Consider the following 13,903-nt stretch of genomic DNA (forward strand, 5'->3'; position numbering starts at 1 on the left):
TCTGGGAAGAACTGTTTTAGTGTCTTAATCACGATTGTATAAGACAGGCTGGAACCTGCTCTTCCAAGGGAAGTGTAATGGGAGATATTTTTGCCAGGGGAAACACCTCATTCCTGCTCTATAGAGAGTCTTGCTGCTTCTCCCCAGTGATCTCAGGCCTATGGATTTAGACAGGAGGGTGAAGAGTAGACCCACTTTCATAGGAGTCATGGGCATTTCTGGGTGGAAGAGGATTATGATCCCTCTTAGAGTTCCAAGTTATTATACCCCATCTGATAGATTAGGATAATGGAAAGAATGAAGAGCTTCCTCTCCCTTTCATCCAAAAGAATGTATCAGTGGTGTAGTCTGGGTCTGGTCAGAACACAGAGGCATTGTGTGCATTCTGAATAGGAAGCGTTTCAAGACAGGGAAATCGAGGCTTATGCAACTGTTGAAAGCACCGCAGGAGCAAAGGGCAGGAAAGCTGCACTGATGATCTCATCCCACAGCAGTGATTTCCATGATTCTGAAAGAAGCTCAAGTTACTTTGATCCTCATGTCAGCTCACATGTCTATCTGCAACTGCCTGCACCTGCCTCCAGAGGGTAACAGCCTCTCCATCTCTTCTGCCTTCTAGATCTCACGCAAATGCCTCTCATTGGTAGACTCTAACTTATAATCATACAAGGAAGTGGATTCTGGAAACGGAGTTCCCGGTTTGTGTTCTGTGATGCATAAGAGACCTTTGGAGAGGGTGACAATGATGTCAAGTTGACCAAGGGACAGTCCAGCCCAGATGGTGACCCTGGCTCAACAGCAAAGCCTCAGCTGCTGTGAGGGAGATAGGGTTCCCAGTAGAACAGGCTCCCACTTTGAGAGTGTGGATGTGCCTCCTTGAGACTTCCTGTAATAGCCAGGGTTCTATGGAGAAACCAAACCCCAGTAGTGTGTGTGTGTGTGTGTGAGTGTGTGTGTGTGTGTGTGTGTGTGTGTGTGTAGAGAGAGAGAGAGAAAGAGAAATGGAGACAGAGAGAGATTTATTTGAAGGAATTGGCCCATGTGATTACGGAGGCCGGCAAGTCTAAAATCTGCAGGGTGGGCCTTCAAGCTGGCAGAATCCCCTCTTGCTCAGGGGAGGTCAGATTTTGTTCTAGTCAGATCTTTATCTGATTGGATGAAACCCTTCCACATTATGTGGGGCAGTCTGCTTTACTCACAGTCCACTGATGTAAATGTTAATCTCATCAGAAACACCCTTGACCAAGTATCTGGGCACTGTGGTCCAGCCAAGTAGACACATAAAATTCACATCACACTTCCCTTTCTTCATTTATACCTGAGAAGTTCCACCACTGCTAGATGCTGTTCTGAAATAAACAAAAAAATTTTAATCAATATGCCCCAAATTAAAAATTCATGATCTTTTTATGTATATATAGTTCAGTCCAACTCCTTTAAAACAGAGTGTGATAATTATTTTTTCCCCTTTCACTTAGATTTAGGAAAGAGTAGAGACATCTCTTTGTGCTGTACCCTCTCAATATTCAATCATTCATTCATTCAGTCAGTCAGTCAGTCTTTCAACAAGTATTCATTGAAGATATAGGCACTGAGGCTAGTGCAGTGATATGGATAATAGATCAGATCCAGAAAATAACATGTTAAGCTAGGGAGCCACACAAACATGTTGTGGTAACTTGTGAAAAAGAATAAAGGAAACTGTAAGTGCAAAAGATATTAGATTTATAAGCTTGCAAGAGCTGATCCAAGAAGCTTTATAAAAGAGTAAAATTTTACAAGCAAATTAAACAAGTGAAAGTTTACAAATCTTAGCAAATCATGATGTCTGCAGACCTGTTCCCTGAATAATCAAAGATGAGTCAGGACAATTGTTTATTCAAACAATTTAACGTTGACCAACTAACATAGTTTATTTAGGAAGCAAATGCCTTAGTAAAGAATATACAGACCCTAATGCATATTTAATGACTTTTTCATTGCTCCCCCAATATCATTTCCTTTGTAAGATCCTGATTTTACCGACTATGTCTTGCCAACTACTGTGCTTTTCAGGAGGATAACTGCCATGGTTGATGGAGGATTATTATGTTGAGAAGTTGCTGAGAGGGTAGTTTCTGGCCATATGAGAGTGCACATTTCATGGCAGTATCACCAACTCTATAGTATGAATAAAATTGAAACAAAACTGGCAAGTAGATTTCTAAGATAGTTCCCAATGACCCTCACCCTTATATAATACTCTTCCCTGGGGGTGTGGGTGGCACCTGTGAATATGATGAGATGATTATATTACACTATACAGCAAAAGGAAGATTATCTTGGGTGGGCCTGGACTAACCAGGGAAGCCCTTTAAGAGTGGAGAGTTTTCTCCGGCTGGTTCCAGAAGTCAGAGTTTCAAGGCAGCAGAGACATACTCCTGTTGGCCTTAAAGAAACAAATGCCGTGTTATGGAAAGGGCCACTTGTCAGGGAACAGTGGGAGGCCTCTATAAGTTACAGATGCCCTGGTTTACAGCCAACAAGAAAACAGGGACCTCAGTCATAAAACCTCCAGGAACTAACTTCTGCCAACAATACAATGAGCTTGGAAATGGATTTTCTTTTTTCAGAGCCTCCAGATGAAAACTCAGCTCAGCTGACCCCTTTATTTCTGCTTTGTGGTTCACTTAGTAGAGGACCCAGTCACACCATGCTGGACGTCAGAACTACGGAATTGTGAGTGAATTAAGAGTTGTTGTATTAAGCTGCTAAATTTGTGGTAATTTGTTGTGTAACAAAAGAAAGTTAAGACAAAAAGGAAAACAAAACAATATCCAAATTTTATTTCTTTTGGATGTGATATTGTGCTGAAATTGGTCTTGTGGTTCCATCGTTCTATTCAGGTCATGTACAGTAAGGTATGATCTCATTGGTGAGGTGACATAGCTGGAGGTGGGCCTCCCATAATGGAAGGGTGGTTCCTTTAGGAGAGGCCCACTTCAAACCTTGTAAAATCGAGGAACAAGTTAAAAAAGGGTATTTTCCCCATAAATTTTCTGAATGTGTGGGTCACTATTTGGGTCACTATTTTTTTTATCATTAATACTTCTATGAACATGGGGTTTAGAATAGTCAGCTAATTTATTAGTTAGTTCAAGACTTGATAATACTTCAAACTCAAGTATGTGACTCACATAATCACTTTGTAATGTTCAGTTTAGAGCTGCTGAGGGCTAATTCTTTTTTTTTTTTTGTAAAATAATTCACTTTCTAACTGGTAAGCCATAAATCATCTTCAAAACCTTTTCATAAGTTCAGTATAATAGTTTGAATAATCAGAATTATATTTATTTCAAGAGAGGCTGAATAAATGATCCAAATGTGGAAAGTTAGAGACTCCTTGAGAAAAACGTAAAATGCAAATCTAACTTTATACATTATTCTTTTTAAAAAAAAAATATTTATTTATTTATTTATTTATTTATTTATTTTGGCTGCATCGGGTCTTAGTTGTGGCACACAAGATCTTTGTTGCGGCATGCAGGATCTTTTTAGTTGTGGCGTTTGGGATCTTTAGCTGTGGCATGCGGACTTCTTAGTTGTAGCATGCGGGCTTCTTAGTTGCAGCACGCGGGCTTCTTAGTTGCAGCATCCATGTGGGATCTAGTTCCCTGACCAGGGATAAAACCCGGGCCCCCTGCATTGGGAGCGTGGAGTCTCACCCACTGGACCACCCGGGAAGTCTCCTGTACATTATTCTTTATCTTCTTTCCCTATTATAAAACGTTTAAATATTTAATTCCTTGAAATTCTGACACTGATCTCTATACAAAGTCTTTCAGCTCTGCTATCATGCATTATATATTTAGAATAATTGCATATTGTATTAAGACAGAATAGATCAACGATCTTTAATTACTTGTTAGCTAGAAGGTTAGAGCTGCAGCTGTGGTTATTCTTCTCCTTTTTCTTCTGCCTATGACTCAAGATCCCTTATCTCAAAACCTCCTCTCACACTCCATACTCAGACCCTTCGCTTCATGTCCAATCATCTTTTTCCCTTTAATTCTCATCCTTGACCTTTCCTCACCCTAATTTTCCATGAGCTTTTCCTAGCTTCCTCCTTTTAACCATTATTTTACCTACCTTTTCTCATAGACCATTTCTTTCCATCACTACTGCCCTCCCACCCCCCAGAAATTAATTTCTTTCCTCTTCTCTGTTTTTCTTTTTGCTAAATAGTTACTGAACTCTAGAAATGTATAAATTCCACACAGAGATTGGGCCAGGATGTAACTGATTTATACAAGTAAACCTCTTTCCTTATTTTCCTCTCTTATTAAGAACCTTCTCACATCCTCAACATAAATGATGAATACATCCAGTTTAATCAGCCTACCTTTATCTTCTCTCTCAACTTCTAGCTCTTACTTCATCACTATAAATTGCTGAATACCTGTGCGTAATACCAGGGCTAGATTGTGCAAAAGTTGGGACATTCAGAATGTTACTTAAGAATTTTACCTGCATTTTCTAGGATCCTATCGCATATCTGCTGAAAAAGAACAAGAGAACATAGGGTTCTGCTGGATCAGTTGATACCTTTGTGCACAATGGCATAATCAACCATGTGGGTGCAAAGCTTAATGAGGAGAAGAGACCTTCATGCAATTTTGAGTGAAGGTGGCCTTTCCTGTGGAAGGTGATAGCATTGTGTCAAGGTTTATGACTACAAAAGGGATGTGTGGGCTGCATCCAGCCTCAGCTCATCCCCTTTGCTGGGCCATTTTGTGCAGTGAGCAACCTGCACGACTGTATGTGGCCTGACTGGGAAGTGTGACTCCAGTAAATGTAGAACAAGCAGAGGATAAAGAGTAAGGTTTATGTTATGAAATGTAACAGCAATTCATATTTCCTTGGAAAGAATTAAAATTTACTAAAAGTCTTTTTCAAGCCAAATACTGAAAGTATAAGGAATGATCATTAAGGTTTATAATAAATTAGGCATTAGAAATGTGTATTTCAGTAGGAAATGAGAGTAAAATTGGGAAAGTAAAGGTAGGTAGATGGGGTATAGAATACTGTTCAGCAAACTTTTTGTTAAAATGCCAGGTAGTAAATAGTTCAGGGTTTCTGGACCATATAGGCTCTCTGTTGCAACTTTTAAACTCTGCTCAAAAGCAGCCATAGAAAATTTGTAAATGAACGGGCATGGCTGTGTTCCAGCAAAGCTTTATTTACAAAAGCGGGCTGGGAGGGGTTGTATAGAGTATTGAGAGAAAAGGGTTCACGGAGGCATTTGGTTGGTGTGAATCTGCTGTTGTTGCAGAAAGAGCTCTAAATCTGAGTAACAAGTGTTCATAAATTATCAGACAGATAAATTCCACACAGGTTGAAAAAGAACCTTTTGATAACCAATTTGAATTTATAGATCTACAAACACCAGGAATGGAAGTTTTGTCAGGCATTTATTTCTCTGTTAAATCTCCTGTAATATATACACTTGAAAAGATTAAAAACTGGACTAATAGACTATATTTCACATAAAATGTTACTCTTTAAGCTTCTTTTTCAGTGCTCAATTTAAACAATATATAATGGATGTATATTATGATCCTTTGGGTCACAGTGAATTTTATTCCCTTTGCTTCATAGCAACTAGCTGATATCAGAACTGACCTTTGTTGCAGCTGGCCTTGCTAATGGAACTCAGATGGTTTGCTCAGATAAGTAATACTTCGGGGAAAATTCATTGTAAGCAAAATACTTGAAAAGATATGAGAAAGGGCAACACTTGGGCTATAAAAACAGACTTTATATTTCTCCATGGAAAAAACTTTATGGTCCTAGCATTTTACTCATTCCCTAATTATCTAAATATGTTATTCCATAACATAAATATTAAGATATTTTTGCTCTTTGAGGGCAAATTGCCCTGAGTTATCAAACTCTCAGATCTTGAAAAGGATCAGTCTTGAAAAGATCCTTCTCCTTCTCCTTCTCCTCCCGCCCCTCTCCTTCTTCCCCTTATCCTTTCTTTTCTGTGTATCTGCTTTCAGGATGAATATAGACTGTTCCAGCAAAGTCTTTATAAAAACTACGTGAAAGAGGTGAGCGGTGATGGGTTATGGGCAACTGGACATCTGGGCCTTCGTGTTTTCTGCATGGAGCAGAATTCCTTTGGCCACACCAGCCCTCCTGTATTGTTTATTGTAGTCTGTAACCTCTCCTTTCACTGAAAGGGGCAAATTTATGAAGGGGTTCACACAGCTTTTCTGGTTTTTAAGGCAACTAAGGCCAGCTGGAATACACTTTATTCACTGTAATACACTTTATTTCATTAGATTTTTATATTCCAGTGAAAACTGGCTGTTAAGAGGCCTCAGAGGCAGGGTTTAGATTTTGATTGTTATTTACCACTGCTAGAAAGAAATTAAACAAATTCTAGTGAGGACATAGCTCGGTGAAAAGAAACCTTTCTCTTCCATAGCACATTGATGAAAAGAAAGCTCAAAGTTACAAGGATTTTCTGAATTCCATTGACTCTTTACTGCTAATTAGTAGCATGACTTATTTGAGTGTGCTTGATACTTGCTTTGACTTGCTTTTAATATCACTCTAATTTCCCATGGAACCTTTTTGTTCTAAACTTGCTGCAGATAAATATACAAACTATGGACACGACCAGTCTTGTTTATTTATGAAACAAAGTTTTGTTTTTATTATGTTTGGAGTTCATTTCTAGGCAGTTAAAGGAAAGAAGTAATTAGTACCTTCTTCGAAGGCCATTTTGAAATTTTATGAAAAAAAAGTATGTGATAGAAAAGCAATCTGGGAATGCAGTGGGTGAACTGATTCTAATCCTACTCATTGTATGATGCTAGATGGATTTTCTAGTACTGGTTGTGGGGTGGGGATGGCGTATTTCTGTGGGGTTGGAGACTAACAATTGTAGCTTGTATGCCTTTCCTGTCTGTGTGGTCTCTGGAACAAGTAACCTAGAGAGAGTGTGCCACTGAGAGGGCTAGCAGGGATGAAGCTAATGAATATTCAACAACGTGGCTCTGCTTATCTCCTCAATGTGATTCAGATGTGATGCGAGAAAAAGGTGAATGCAGGTTGTTGGTGAGAGGAGAACTACAATTTCATCCAGTACTTGAAAGACGTTAATTTCCAGCAGCATAGATATTTGTCAGTGACACCTTAGAGCATTAGTTCAAGTCTGTGCATTTATTAAACGGTTCTTTTTTGAAGAACCACCCCAATGGCTGCTAGACATAGAACTCTGCTGCTCCAAGTAAATCACTGGTTTACACCAGATCTTGACATTTACAGCCCATCTAGCATAAGATGCTATAAATATAGGTTTTGGTTATTTACTTTACAGTAGAAATATTCAGTGTATTATGAATTTGTATTTGTTAAGACTTGGGGAACCTTTTGGTTAAGATTTCTTCAGCATATTTGCTGCTACTGAATTTTTTTTTCCCTTTTGGTTCAGCGAAGGTGATTCCTTTAGGCCCTGTGACTAATTTCCCTAGATCCAGAGATTATCTAATGAGTTCCTCAGAAAACTTTGGAACAAAATTAATTCAAGATTTACTGAGTGACTAATGTAATCATATCTCTGGGGAAATAAGCTGACCCCTAGTTTACTGGTTAGTTGCAAAAAATTCTGGCAATGAACGGAAAGAAGGATAAACATCTATTATTTAAAAAAAACCCATCAGGGACCCTTGATGTCCATATGAGACATAGACAGCCTCAGTTTTAAAGTTTCCTCCCAAATAATGACATTTCTTCCTTTGCCATCATAATTTATCTGTTGATAAAATTTACCATGTGTATTCATGAGAATATGATTTATAAGGTTAAGATGTAGACTGGATCTTTATCATGTAAAAGCTTCTAATGGATTGTTTTTGGAAGAGTAACCGTGAAAAGGAATGTTTGCTTAGAGCACAAGTTGGGAAAACATATGTAACCATGAAGGATATTATTGGAATACAAGAAAAACTAACATCACCAGGTTCATCTGTTTCAAACTTTGATGCATCAGAAGAGAATCAATCTGTGATCCAGAAGGCACTTTAAATAGTCAAAGGATATTTTTTCCATGAGACATTTCATATTTGTGCTTAGATAATGCTTCAAATATTTTGAAAGAACATAGAAGTGCTATGGAAAAAAATCACTCTATTTTTTACGATCTAAATGATCGTAACTCATAGTCCTGGCCAGGATTTTGTTTTCTTAAAACTATTGCCTGCACATATAATGATGATTGATATGGTAGTCCTTAGTCCATACATATGTATGCTGTGTGTGTGTGTGTGTGTGTGTGTGTACGTGTATGTGTGTACAACTTGCATGTGTAAAACCGGTCTTTTTGCACTTTATGAGTTTAATTTGGAATCCAATTCTAAGTGTTTATCTTTAAGGCCTACAATAACAGAATTCGTGAAAATTAGAATGTACCCATAGTTTAACACAAGTCCTGGGACAAGATATGAAGTAGGTGAAGTTCATCTTCACTGAGATTCCATCTCCATCTGTAGGGGCTTTACTCTTTGAAGTTCTGCCTCTGGCTGGGGAAAACATGCTGGGCCACCAGAAGAGAACTGTCCGGGGGGTATTTGTAGCTTGGAGAGTGGTTTTTGAACCAACTGTCGACTTCCTATACTTATTTTCTCTCTCTGCCATTTTGAATTTCTCTCTCTCTCCCTTTATTGTGTGTTAATTTCTTAGCGCATGCATTTTATTTTTAAAATTTTATTTTATTTTTTAATTAGATATAATCGACAAATAACATTATATTAGTTTCAGGTATACAAACATAAATTTCTTTCTTGTGATGAGAACTTTTGAGATCTACTCTCTCAGCAACTTTCAAGTATATAATACAGTATTATTAACAATAGTCACCATGCTGTACGTTACAACCCCAGGACTTATTTATCTTATAACTGGAAGTTTGTACTTTTGACTACCTTCATCCTTTACCCAAACCTCACCCCCTGCTTCTGGCAACCACCATTTTATTCTCTGTATCTATGAGTCTTTTTTTTTTTTTAAGATTCCACATAAAAGTGAGATCATATGGTATTTGACTTTCTCTGTCTGATTTATTTCACTTAGCATGATACCCTCCAGGTCCATCCATATTGTTGCAAATGGCAGGATTTCCTTCCTTTTTATGGCTGAACAATATTCTCTATCTATCTATCTATCTAACTATCTATATGTCTATCTATCTATCTCTCACATAGTGAGGATAAACTTTCATCCATTGATGGACATTTCGGTTGTTTCCATGTTTTGGCTATTGTAAATAATGCTGCAATAAACATGGGGTGCAGATATGTCTTCAAGGTGGTGATTTTGTTTTCTCCTCATAAATATCCAGAAGAAGAATTGCTGGATGATACGGTAGTTCTATTTTTAATTATTTGAGGAAACTCTGTACTGTTTTCCATAGTGGCTGCACCAATTTACATCCTCACCAACAATGCACAAAGATTCCCTTTTCTCCACATCCTTGCCAACACTTGTTATTTCTTGTCTTTTTGATAATAGCCATTCTAACAGGTGTGAGGTAATATCTCTTTGCAAGTCTCCGATTTGCATCTCCCTGATGATTAGTGATGTTGAGCATCTTTTCAGGTACCTGTTGGCCATCTGTATGTCTTCTTTGAAAAATGTCTATTTAGTTCCTCTGCCCATTTTTTAATCAGATTGTCTGATTTTTTGTTATTGAGTTGTATGAGTTCTTTATATATAGTTTTGGATATTAACCCCTTATCAGATATAAGGTTTGCAAATATTTTCTTCTTTTCAGTAGGTTGCCATTCCATTTTGTTGATAGTTTCCTTGGCTGAGCAGAAACTTCTTAGTTTGATGGTATCCCACTTGTTTAGTTTTGCATTTGTTGTCTTAGCTTTTGGTCTCAAATTTTTAAAAATCATTGCCAAGATTGATGTCAAGGGACTTATTGTCCATGTTTTCTTCTTGGGGTTTTATGGTTTCAAGTCTTCCATTCAAGTTTTTAATTCATTTTGAGTTAATTTTTGTGTATGGTATAAGACAGTGACCCAGTTTCATTCCTTTGTATGTGGCTGTCCAGTTTTCCGAACTCCATTTATTGGTGAGACTGTCCTTTCCCCATTGTATAGTCTTGGCTCCTTTATTGTAAATTAATTGACCATATATACATGGGTTTATTTCTGGGCTCTCTATTCTGTTCCATTGATCTCTGTGTCTGTTTTTATGCTAATACTATAATGTTTTGATTACCATAGCTTTGTAATACAGTTTGAAATCAGGTATTGTGATGGCTCCAGCTTTGCTCTTCTTTCTCAAGATGGCATTGGCTATTCGGGGTCCTTTGTGGTCCTATACATATTTTAGGAATGTTTCTTCTATTTCCTTGAAAAATATCATTGGAATTTTGATAGGGATTGCATTGAATCTGCAAATAGCTTTGCATAGTGTAGACATTTTAACAATATTAATTCTGCCAATCCATGAGCTTGGAATATCTTTCCATTTATTTGTATCTTCTTCAAATTCTTTCATCAGTGTCTTATGGTTTTTAGTGTACAGGTCTTTCATGTTTTTGGTTGAATTTATTCCTAGGTATTTTATTCTTTTTGATGAAATTGTAAATGGGATTATTTTCTTAATTTCTCCTTCTGCTTGTTAGCGTATAAAAATGCAACAGATTTTTGTATATTGATTTTTGTACCCTGAAACTTTACTGAATTTGATTATTAGTTCTAACAGGTTTTTTTTTGTGGTGGAGTATTCAGGGTTTTCTATATATAATATCATGTTATTTGCAAATAGTGACAATTTTACTTCTTCCTTTCCAATTTAGATGCCTTTCATTTCTGTTTCTTGACTAATTGCTCTGGCTAGGACTTCCATCCACTTTTATTCTTGAACTTAGTAATTTTGAGCCTTCCCAAATGCATGAGCATCTCAAATGCTCTTTTCTTCTTGATCTTTCATTCAGAACATATTCCTCGTTTCTTTGTTTTCCTTGGCTCTCTCTTTTGGTTTGTATGTGTTAGAGAAAAGGACCACCTCTCCTAGTCTTTTTGGAGTGACCTCATACAGGAGACAAATCTTATCATTCAACTCTTTCCTACCTCTTGGTTGTCTCTCAAACCTTTTTGTTTGTCCAGGCAGCCTGCTTTGTTCTTAATTGCTCCCAGTAGTTGAGAGTGTGCCAAGACCTGTCAGTGTCCCAAAGGGGAGGATCTTAGTCAGCATCTAGATGCAGGCTGATTGGAAACTGAACCCTCAGGCAGTAGTTTTTAAAGTGTGCAAATATACCTCTTTCAGGGGAAGGCGAGGAGAGAGGCATTTCATTCTGTTCTCTCTGAACTGAACTCTGGCGTGAATCAGTTAAGATTGTTTCTTTGTTTGCTACCATCCCATTGAGCCTGTGAACACAAACCCTGCTGGCCATTAGAGCCTAAGTATCAAGGAATGTTTCCTCTGGGTAGCAGCCACAAAAACCTGGATGCCAGATATGGGCACTAGTGTGTGCATTTTAATGCAAGTACATACAGAGAAAGAATACAAAATTCCCCCTTTATCCCCCTACCCTCCACTTCCCATTCTCCTCCCATCACCACTGTTTACATTTTAGTTGTGTATCTTTTCAGTCCTTAACATGGGCACACATTTTAAAAAATAAATATACTTTGACTCCAAATTCTACTATCTTTTCATTTTATAAATATTAGTCTAATCAGTTTTTTTCAAAAAGAATAATTACTATCTTTTAGGTAAACATATTAGTCTACCAACCAGAGTAAATATAGCCCTTGGTGTACAGAAATTGACTTCGAGTTTCAAAAGTCTCTTCTTGCTAGACTACTCAAGTAAAACTCTCATTACACTTTATGTTATGGGCAACTTGTAAAATACTGTAGTGGGTTAAATGGTGCCCTGCCCCTCACCAAAGGGTTTGTCCATGGTCTAAGTCCTGGAACCTGTGAATGTCACCTTTTTTGAAAAAAGGGGCTTTGCAAGTGTAATTAATCTAAGGATCTTGAGATGAGGTGATCATCCTGGACTACCTTTGTGGGCTTTAAATCAAATGAAAGGAATCTTTATAAGATAGACATCCAGAGGGGAAGGTGTACACAGGGGAGAAGGCAAAGTGAAGATGGGGGTGGAGAATGGAGTACTGTGGCCACAAGCCAAGAAAGCCAAGGGATGCTGGGCGCCACCAGAAGGTGGAAAAGGCAAGGAAAGATTCTCCCCTAGGGTCTCTAGAGGGAGTGCAACTCTGATGACATTTTGATTTGAACTCTGGCCTCCAGAACTGTGAGAGAATAAATCTGTCATTTTAAGCTACTAGTATGGAGTCTCAACCAAGAAACGCAGAAGGCTCCAAATAAGAAAAGAGTTTATTTGGTGGTGGGGAGCGGGGGGGGCGGTTCTTAGGAATTGCAGTTTGCAAGACACAGATTGGGGTAGAACCTAAAGAGTGTTTCAAGGAAGAGAAAGAGTCAGGGGCTTATAAAGGCAAAAGCTACATGGTTGGTAAAGTTGTCTGGCAAGAATTATGATTCACTATAACAGAAGAAAGAAAATATTTGTCCTTAAGGGATAGGTTGCCATGAGTTATTTTAGGGTCAGCTTCCAATAAGTATCTTGAGCTTCTGGAATACTGGGCAGATGTTCCGAATGACTGTGTTAAGATAATAAGTGATCAAAGTTCATATTCCATCCTGCCTGAGACATGCATAAGTCACACTTCCTCAGTCGTTTCCCAGCTCCATTTTAGAGAACTCTCTTAGTAATACTGACTCCATTTTGATTTTCCTTTCACAGTGGTAATTTGTAACTGCAGCTGCAGGAAACTAATTCAAACACCAACGCCAAAATACCATACTTCCATTATCTAGAAATAGAAGAGAATGAAGCAGTTGACTCACAAATTTCATTCTTAAATAAGCAACACGTACAACTTTTATTGTTATAAAACAATATCCCAAGAATTATTACTCTAGTGAGCTTCTATTTGAACATCTGTATAATTACCTGACTATAGCACTGAAACTAGAAGATTTGTTTCTGGATTAATAAGAAAGACTTGTTAAATAGCAATAACAAAATACTAAATTAACATTATCTAAGCCTTAAAGATAGATGTTTGAAATTAGATTTCAATTAAACTCATAAAATGGAAGCAATTTATTAATAAGATTTACATTTACACAATGTATATTTTTAAAGCACTATGTTGAGAATTGTAAATCTATCAAGTTTATATTTGAGCTATTATATAGACACTTAACTAAGGGGAGTAGAATGAAAAGATTAAAAAATCAAAATTATTTTAGAAGGGCAAAAAATTCCTGCTGTGTTTTATTGGACTTGTTAAAAACAGCAAATTTACTGTAGTTACACTATTTATAATTAAATAAAATGGAAGTGACAAAAGATTTACATTACAATAATCACTATCTTAAGAATTATAATTCTATCAAATTTCCATTTGGGCCATTTTATATTCACTTAATGAATGGTGATAAAATTAAAAGAAAAAAAAATACTTTAGATGAAACTCAAAAGAATGTATTCCTGTGGTCCTGGAATCTTCAGAAGTCTGCTTATTGGAAGGCTGGGTCAACTCTGAAAGTGACACACTTCTATTTTCAGGTTGCAGGACAGAAGACAAAATCCAGTGCTTGGTGGAGAGACCTTTATCGTTGCCATTTGAGGGTGCGCTGGGGTAGGAAAATCACTTGGTGGAGACAGTTCTTGGGAATGTCCATACTAGCTTTCTAGGGGAAAAAGAGGGACAGGAGGTTCTCTTCTCAGACATTGTCCCCTGACATCCTCTGCAGCATCTGACCTCTGACTGAAGAATGCAGTGGAGGTCCAGAGTCTGGGCCAGCTG

General features: G+C 37.6%; 1 protein-coding gene across 4 annotated transcripts in view; it reads left to right on the plus strand.

Annotated features, from left to right (window-relative positions):
• LOC309615688 (uncharacterized protein) overlaps positions 1-13,903 on the plus strand; it is a 426,392-nt gene that overhangs the window by 59,091 nt on the left and 353,398 nt on the right. For 3 of the 4 annotated variants that reach the window (XR_014236964.1, XR_014236965.1, XR_014236966.1), the window contains exon 2: positions 2,613-2,718. The exons of the other annotated variant lie outside the window; for it this stretch is intronic. The gene's annotated coding sequence lies outside the window, so the exon portion shown is untranslated. The remainder of the gene's footprint in view (positions 1-2,612; positions 2,719-13,903) is intronic. 4 annotated transcript variants of the gene reach the window in all.

This window comes from Balaenoptera borealis (genome assembly GCF_965194805.1).
Source record: "Balaenoptera borealis genome assembly, chromosome: 18".
Taxonomy (NCBI): domain Eukaryota; kingdom Metazoa; phylum Chordata; class Mammalia; order Artiodactyla; family Balaenopteridae; genus Balaenoptera; species Balaenoptera borealis.